Below are 9,674 nucleotides of genomic sequence, written 5' to 3'. Positions count from 1 at the left end.
GTATAAATTGGTTCCACCTTTTTGGAAGATTTGATAGTCTCTATCAAAATATAAATCATAAATTCCCTTCAACCCAGTTTCCCTTTCATCTCAGAAATACAAACACTGAGTCACAAAGATAAGGGTATAAAGATTTTCATTTAAGTATTGTATGCAATGGGAACAAGTAGTAGCAGTGTAAGTGCCCATGAAGAGGAGACTGATTAAATATTTAATGCTAAACCACATGGTAAAATACTACGCAACTGTTAAAAGAGTCAAGTCGTCTTAAAGTTGCAAAAAATGTACTATAATTGGAAGGTTGTCCAACCTAACTAAATGAATAAAGCAAGCTGCAGAAAATGTATATAAAATGTTGTCATTTTAATTTTAAAACAGAGTAGGCAGGAGCTAAACTATATCCTGGGCAATGATGCCTGATCGACTAGACCTTCAGGAATTAAACAAAATTAGGTTTTTGAACATAGAAGGAATACTGTTCGAATTTGAATTGTAAGCAATCAGCAAAGAGAACAGGAATTCTTTCTCTTTCTTTGCAGGAATCCAGGAGTTGAGACAAGGTTTGGTCTTGAGAATCCGTGAAGATATAAGTGACAGCAATGGTTTAGATTTCTTTAGCACTTCAAAATTTATAAAGTATATTCATATATATTCTATTAACTTAGTGTGCTCATCAATTTTTTGAGATTGGCATTGATGTTCTCACACTGTGATAAGGAAATATGCAGAAAGCTTAAGTGAATAAACCATATCAACTTTATTTTGATTTTATTTATTTTTAGAGAGGGGTGAGAGAAGGAGAAAGAGGGAGAGAAATATCAATTCATGATGCCCGAGAGAAACATTGACCTTGTTTCTCACAAGCCCCTAACTGGGAACCTGACTGGAAACTCAGACACATGTCCTGACTGGGAATCAAACCTCAGCTTGGTTTGTGGGACAACACCCAACCCGCCGATCCACACCGGTCGGAGCTCTCCATGTCAACTCTAGGAAGACAGAGCTCTCTGGCTATTTCCCCTACAAAGTCCCAGGCTCCTATCACAGTATATCACACACACAAGTGCTCATAAATTTATTTAGTATCTGAGAGGGAGGGAGGGAGTAAGAGGAGGAAAAGTAAATAAATTTGCCCCCAGGTCTTATTTGCAGACAGAACATCTTTCCTTCCAACTTCACCACTGCCAGGAAATAGGCAGGAAGGAGGTGGTTAATATGAAACAGAGTATTTCAAGAATGGAAACTAAAACATGTGGCAGCCACATCTGCATTTGTTATAGTAGTGAAAGTCAAACTGCCTAGGTCAGAAGCAGTGTCGTCCAGTTCTGGGTGCCTCTGCCATAGTCACCGATGCAGACAGAACCCTCAGTGCAGCCCAGGAGAGTCCCTGCGACACTGCAGTTCCCTGAGTTCCTGCTCCATGATACTACTGATGTTTCTTGCATCAAAATATGGTACGATGGGGCAGAGACCTGACTTCATGTCTCAGCTCTGCCTCTTACCACCTTCATGGATTGAGGCAAATCATGTACCTTCTCTGAGCCTCTTTTGCCTCATCTGTAAAGCAGGGATGGTAATGATTGCTACACAGAAGGGATATGAAGGATAAATGTGATAATGCAAGTCAAGCATAGCATCTGATACGTAGCAAACACTCAACAGTTGCTAATAGTTTCTAATTATGACATTGTAGAATAATGATCAAAAGAATGGCCGCAGAAAACCTACAGAGAGCCTGTTAAGCAAAGTATATGTGTGCACTATGTGCATGTGTATGCATGCACATTTGTGTGTGTGTATGTGTGTGTGTCCAAGGAGAGCGGGGAGCCTGAGACCTGAGCAGAAGCAGGTTAGTGTTTTGATACCAGGGCTACTTCAAAGAAGCTTTCTGAAGAGTGGGCTCTCAGGCTGGGTTACTGCACTTTCAGAAAGCCATCAAGGCCCATACCAAAGACTGGAGTCACCCCAGGTATTTCTTCCACACCTGGGAAGCCTTTCGAACATCCTTTCACACATATGGGTACAATTAGGGATCCTGTAAGAAAAATGCATTCTAACTGAAGGCTTGCTGTTTCATCATTCAGTCCCCTCAAGTTCTGACGTTTTTCTACCTGATTGTTGTAAAAAATGAGGGTGATGTCACAATTGCTGTTCCTTCGTATCTCAATCACATTTATTAATAAAGAATCTCTATTCCAACATGGTACCAAAATGTTATTCCTTCAAATTGGAGATGTCTCCTTTAGCAATTTTGCACAGAGCCTAAAAACACTGGGGGAACAGGAAAAAAAAAAAAAGCTTTCCTGTTATCACTCTCCTTTCCCACCCAAGACTGTTCACATTCCTGCTGTTAACAGAGTGGCACCAATCACAGGAGATCAGCCCTGTTTCCGTCACTGGCAGGGTTGCCACAATACTGTAAGTAAGCTCCACCAGCAGGGCAGAGCCTGGGCAGGGCCTGCTTTCTCTTTAAAACCATCTAACACAAGATCTTGAAAAATGTCATGGTGTGGCACAGGAAACAAAGAAGAAGAAAAATTTTCAGGACATTGTGTTTTTTTAACTCCACACCAACCCTTTCTCAAAATTGAGCTTTTCCCCAGGAGAACTGCCTGTGCTTTCTGTTTCTTTCCAGGAGAGAGAAGAGAGCAGTAGTACACTCCCCACTAGTCTGTCAAAATTCCGGCAAGCTCACCCGGGCACAGCCTGTGCTGAGCCATGGAGGCTGTCTATTCTTTACCAGAAATGGCTCAGCTTGGATGTGGGGTCAGGTGCCCTCTTGTCTATTTTAAGGGCACTGAAAACCTTTGATTCGGGACACTAAGCAGAAACACAGAAAGCCATAGTGTGGTGGTGGCCAGTGAGAAGGGAGGCAGAGTTGGCTCTGAGTGTTGCTAAGGTAACAAGAAATCTGGGTGGCCCTTTCTAGTGGCCTCTACATGAGCTGTCTACTAACCAGGACTACCCATGAAGGGTCAACACAAAAGTTTGGTTGTACCAACATATGTATATCATTGTCCTAACGCTAAGTATGTAAAAAAGAGCTCAGCACTTGTCTGGCCCTTGAGGAGCTCAGAAGCTAAGGCTCATTTTGCAAACTTGTCAGGCCCTGAGCCTCTGACATCCCTACAGGAGTTTTATGGTCTTTGGGATTGAAAATAGAGTTAACCTCATCTAAGTAGTAAACAAGGTAAATTATGTTGCCCTGTTCATTCCATTTCAGAGAACCCAGGCCTAAAGAAGGTGGTCCCTCTTGGAGGTGCTGCTAGCCCTGGGTAGCCCTAACCATGCCGACTCCATTTTACATGCCCTGGGAATTCAGACCTGCTACTGCTTTGTCATCAGGTATTGCACACTTCAGGGCCTTTGGAAACCAGCCTAAGCCAGGTGAGAAGCAGATATGTAGGCAGACCTTCTAATCTTTCAAAACTTTACCAAAACCAAGTGTAATCATTTCATTTTTCCATGTTGATAGATATTTTAATTATGTTACATGCATAAAATGGAATAGTTCATAACCAGCAAAAATCAGATTTTAAAAAAATGACAAAATACGATATTGTTTTTCATGGCTTGTATTGTGTCCCCCTACCCCCCAAAACGGTATGTTGAAATCCTAACCCTCAGTTCCTGTGAATGTGACCTTATTGGACAAGAGGTCATTGCAGATGTAATTAAGTGAAGATCAGTTCATTTAATGCAGGCTCTCGTCCAATGCAATTGGTGTTCTTATAAAAGGGGAAAAACGCCAGTGAAGGCAAAGACACACAGGGAAAAGGCCACGTGAGAACAGAGGTAGAGATTGGAGAGATGCAGTGGCACGCCCTGGGACATCCAAAATTGAAGGTCACCACTAGAAGCTATGCAGAGGCAAGGAAGGATTCTACCCAGAATCACAGAGCAAATATGATCCTCCCAACACCTTGATTTTGGACTTCTGGCTACAGAACTGCTAGAGAACAAATTTCTGTTTTAAGTGACCTAGTTTGTGGCACTTTATTACAGCAGCCCTAGGAAACTTATACACTTACCATATACTGTTAAAAAAAGACATAAACTCTTATTTGGTACCTACTGAGCTAATACAGGGTCCAGTAGAAGTAACATCACTGAGTGTGGTTGGTAGGGTATGTGAATGTCTCACATGAGGTGGACAACAATTTGAACATGTCATATGGTGTGTTTGAGTGTGATATTATGTTACAGAATTACATGCTTATGATTTTGTAATAAAAGATTTGGTATAGATTACCAGCTCATCAAAAGGGACTGTCATTTGTGCTGGACCTGTATTTTTCCCATGTTTATTGACCCTCTTAATTTCTTATGTGAATGTTCTATTCACACACTTCCAGGAAAAGTAATTCCTGAGGTTGAGAATTAGTCACCGTTGCAGCTCAGGGTTCTGGGTACTCTAGGGATGAATTCTTGGCCAGCCCCAATTCCTTTTGCTCTACTCTGAACAGGAGGCCAATGCTGAGGGTTAAAATCTGATCCCTTTTATTGACCCTTCCGAGGTGTGCTGTGGCCGCTGACCTAAGCTTCATCTTTGGCATATAACATATTTACTACAAAACTATTTAGCTTAAATTACTTTCAGTGTTTTGAGTAAATTTCCCATTTTAGGACCATAGAATTAACACAAGTACAATCGGTTAGGAAAATTAAACTGCATAAATTGCCTGATTGGATTCTTAACTATCGACAGGTTCTTGGCTGAACATCATGGGAATTTAAGATGGCTCCAACTGGGAAGGATGTATATGTCTTTCCTACTCCTTCCCTTCCTCACCCAAGTGCTCCTCATAACTCAAACATTTTGCAGTGGGCATTCATAAGCATTAAAATCTGCAGTGTTGGTCTTCTTCTACAGCCCTCCTCTCTATAGTAAACCACAGCCTCTGTCCCTCTCCAGAGGAAGCTGGCCACAGGGCAAGGCTGGTGATGCAGGGATAGGGCATTTAACAAGAGACCCATTATGGCATCTGTTGCTTGCTGAGTACCTTCAAACTATATATTCTTCTCATTGTAGGGATTTTCAAACATCTGCAGTTGTTGTAATTTTTCCACAAGTAATCTGTTATCTGTTTTAATCTCAAACTAATGACCCTCAAATTGGGAACATTCAAAGCAGTTGCCAAGCATAAACTCTGATTGTATTATAGCCCATATCGCTCTGTGTTGTTTTATGTATGTGTATGGATTTCCATACTAGATTATTATCTTAAATTCAGAATCATGATTTACTTATTTTTGTATCTTCCAAGCTTGTGTCTCAAGTTGTACATTGGTCAATGTAGCCAATGTTTATTTGAAAATAAGCCTTGACTTAACTGAAAAGTGTTGAGAGCTTAATCTGGATCTCTTCAGCCTGAGTGGAACAGGATAGAGGGACATGTGGAAAGAAGTTGGGGAGTGATAAGTATTCACTTGTGATGTGGTAGCCAGAGCAGTTTAAAGAATGTCTTCCAGTTGAGGTGACCTTTGATTCGGGCCTTGAAAATTACTACAGTTCCACCAAATGGAAAGGAAAAATGATGGAGAGAGTAGCATGAGATGGTAAACAGGCAAGTTTTTGGAAAACTATAATTTACTTGGTGTGTCTGGAGCATAAGGAGGGGAAAGAACCTGATGGAAACTTGCAAGCAGTTGCAGTGTTTTTCCATATTAACTTTTCATCAGTAATGAGCATCATCATTTTACTGTTGTATGCCCCTTACTTTAAACCCAACTGGTCTTTTTCTCATTCAACAAACACATTGACCATCTGTAAAATTTGGGGCACTTTGTTAGGAATCAGTATCTGGCTCAGTTCCCCCTCTCCAGTAGGTTACTCATTGCTTTAGAAAAGTTTTGTAGATGGTTTATGTAGTTTGCCTTAGTACTGATCCTTATAAAACAAGCTAGGAACTGCATCTTTGATTTGTTTATATCTTCCCACAAAAACCACATAAATGTTTGATGGACACTTTTGTTTAATAAATGCTTTTGAATTGAGTTAACTTCATGTGGAACCATAAAAGAAAGAAGAGGGCTAATAGGCAGAAGAATACATATTAACAAAGAAGACCTTGAAAGAAATATATTAATGCAAGGAGGAAAACAATTAGAACTGAGATTTAAGGAGGATTACTTAGAGGATGTTAAAAAGCATATAATCTTAGGTCTTAAAAGGATAAATTTAGGTTTAGATGTATTTCTAGAAGCCACACTTAAGGACACCTAATTAGGAAAAAGGATGGATTAGACTCTATCATTTTCTCTATTGCTAAGGTTCTAGGAAGCACACAGCAATATTGTTTTAACTCAGGTTTGACTAAGCAACCTGAGGACTATTTAAATAACCCCAAATTTGTGGTCCTCATGCCCATGTTTTGAGTCATCTGGAAAAAGGTGAGATGGTAGTTACAGCAGCTGAACTAACTCTTCAATACTGGGTAAACTAATTTAATAGAATTTCAAAATATGAAAAAAATCACAGTGCCCTTTCTTCTCTATTTCCAAAATACAGTATCCAAGTTCTGGGCCGGAGGACCCTGGCTATACTGCATTATGTATCCACATTCATTATTTTGACAAGCCAAGTTAACTGCACTGTTTCCAACTTGTGCAAATCAAACTGCTTCTCAAATTTGTTGCTCCCTGATAGGAGAAACAATCCCTCAAAGTTCCATTTCTCCTTTATGGCCCTAGTGGTCATATGGGTGTCACAGTAGTGACACATAACTCTCCTGTAATGTTTTTGTTGCATCTGGTTTGAGTAGACCTTGGGCAAAAAATGACTAATGACACCCCCTCCTCCTTCGGTGAGAAGCAAATGAATCAAACACTACACCAAAAGGCAATGGAAATATGAATCAGGTGTCTTAAATTTTTATCTCTAACTAGTGATAAAATATTGCAAAAGTCCCTCTAGGCATCATTGATTTCTTCCTTTTTAAAATGTGTCCCCATTAAACTTTAACATCTTGACTCTTGACTATTCCTTCCAAATCTAATTGAATTGCTATTTATTATGGAACAGATTTTATATTTTCACTGTCAGAATATTTTGTAGGACAAAGTACTCTGTTCAGGTATTTGGACACCTGATGAAAAACACACCAAGCTTATGCATAAGATTTATCTCCATGGCAGCAATTTAAAATAGAGGAAGCCTTTGGCACTGATTCTTCCACAAAGGAAAGAAGCTGCTGTGCACAGGGTCTGCCATTTCATTAGATGGACATTTTGAGGGCATCTGCATCCACCTGGCAAAGCTGAAGCCAGGATCAGCTGAGGAGAATGCTATAGTACAGAAACTGGCCTCTGAAATCTTAATGCCAAATTGGGATAAGCCATGGAAGACCTTAGATAACAACCCTATGACTTTTCCACTCCAGTGTCTTCAGCAATGAACATGGCTCATTCACTGGTCTCTGTTTGCTTTTTTTCAGCCACCCCAAAGGGCATAACATTACTGATCTCTACCTTAACCATCCACAGTATTTTAATGTATCTACATATTCTTTGCTATTGGACTATAGCAGTTCAAAACAAACAAAGATGCTCAAAAACATTGGCAGGCACTAAGAGATCTGGTCAAAGTTATTCAACAGGAGTCTTACACATAGAAAGACCCAAATAGAGAGTTTGTTGAAAGCATATGCGTTAACTTTGACTTCGACAGGTCTCAGAAATAGCTGAGGGAATGTGAAAATATGCTTGTGAATGACTTCTTGGTCGCTTGTCTTGAGAATTGCACTGAAAATATCTGTCTCTTCATATCTGAGATTTTTTTTGTCACATCTGCCATTGTGTCAGCATTAACATGTTGGCAGATAAATTGAACATGACTCCAGAAGAAGCTGAAAGGCAGATAATAAATTTGATTAGAAATGCAAGACTGGATGTCAAGTTTGATTCCAAATTAGGTCATGCAGTTATGGGTAGCAATGCAGTTTCACCCTATCAGTACGTGATTGAAAAGACCAAAAGCCTCTCATTTAAAAAACAGATGTTGACCATCAATATTAAGAAAAAACTTAATCATATTAGTAGATCAGAGGTTCCTAACTAGGCAACTCAAGACTCTGGCTTCTACAGAAGAACTATAAAGAAAATATTTAAAAAGTGTTATGAAAGATGAAATAACAAAACTATAAGTGACACAGTTTAGAAACAATGAAAATATTGAGTATATATTTTAGGGAATTTGAATAAAATTGGCTGTGCTTCTAAAAAAAGAAGCTATAGCACACACTTAGTCATTTTAAATTATAAAACTGTGCTTTCATTTCTCCTCCGAAAATTCAAAGAACTCATTCATCAGACCATTAGACTATACAATAAAACAGAACTCAGAGTGAAACAAAGCATTAGTCACTTGCTTCCCAAGAGGTAGGAATGTTTCAAGTTTTTTGAGCTACTGCATTAACGTTGTAAGGTAATATAAATATGCTAATCTTGGTACTGATAGTTCTTATATTTGCCACAATAATAAAGGGGAAGTTTCCACCTTTAACCCAGAATTTCTTCTCTGGCCCCACTGATACTGTAGTCACTTCCTTTGATGCTCTCAGGCCCTTTATTGACCAATAGATATAAAGAATTGCCAATCCCTCATGGAGAAATTAACTGGATAAATTTATACACTGGAAGGGGGATATTTTGGAATATTTTAGAAAATAGAAGTTGGGAAAGGACTTTTTGAGCAACAAGCTTCCCTAGAGCCATGGAAATCACAGTCCTCCTACATGTCAGCCCATTTTGTATCCTGTCACATAGAATTCCCTCAGCAGGCATGATGCCAACCAAGTATAATTTTATGGATCACCAGCAACTTGTAACATGAACCAATTATCTATAAGTCAGCTCAGGCCCTGCCAGCTTTTCTTATGGTTTAAAACTGAACTCCTAAGTCTGAAATGATTTTTGAAACTGCCTAAGGCTGTAAAAGTGAGCCGGAGAAATATGTACCTGGCCCAGATTACCCTTCAAAATAAATCAGGAGGTTTTCTGGTTAGCAAAGGTTTAAAACAAAGGGAATCAATATTTCCTTCTAAGCACCAAGCAATGGTGATTGAATGACATCACTAAAGGACCTCTGCCTGGAGCAGAGCTGGAGATAATCTAATGAATTCTACCTCTTAGATTCTAAGTCTACATTTCCCCTCTCACTTCAGGTATGACCAGAGAGCTATGACTTGAGTAACAGCAGAGGTGAGTTAGGACAATACTCAAAGGCTGGTCCAAGTATAAAGATGGGCAAAGAAGGCAATGCAGAATCAGGTAAGTTGCTGTGTCACTCCATTTAACCATTGAACCAGTTAATACATCATGCAGCAGATGTGCATGTGGTTAAACATTCCTGGTGGTAATCTATGTATTGACTTCTTGTGCATACCTCATTCCTCCAGAGGCCTAACCAAAGTTTGGTGGCCTCAGCAGCCAGTGTGAAGTAAGGAATTTATCAAGTCAGAGGAGCTAAGATCTATTATAGGCATATTGCCACTTATACCACATTAAACTTGGCAGTTTAAAAAAGTAGGGAGGCCATGTCTGTACTCTTCTGTATGATTTTAAGAGGAATTTCATGTTTCACCAGTCACATCCTTCGATTTTTTATAACTTTCTGTACCATCAAGTCTTCAGTGCAATACACAAGCCATGACCTACCCAAGAAGGCAACTGAA

General features: G+C 39.5%; 1 pseudogene; it reads left to right on the top strand.

The window, feature by feature from the left end:
- Positions 1 to 3,287: 3,287 nt before the first annotated feature.
- Positions 3,288 to 8,128, top strand: LOC129085768 (eukaryotic translation initiation factor 3 subunit E-like; annotated as a pseudogene).
- The last annotated feature ends 1,546 nt before the right edge of the window (positions 8,129 to 9,674 follow it).

Source organism: Pteronotus mesoamericanus, unplaced genomic scaffold, assembly GCF_021234165.1.
Source record: "Pteronotus mesoamericanus isolate MK-2021 breed Mesoamerican mustached bat unplaced genomic scaffold, CSHL_Meso_final scaffold_31, whole genome shotgun sequence".
NCBI lineage: Eukaryota > Metazoa > Chordata > Mammalia > Chiroptera > Mormoopidae > Pteronotus > Pteronotus mesoamericanus.
This window is presented reverse-complemented; position numbering and strand designations above follow the sequence as displayed.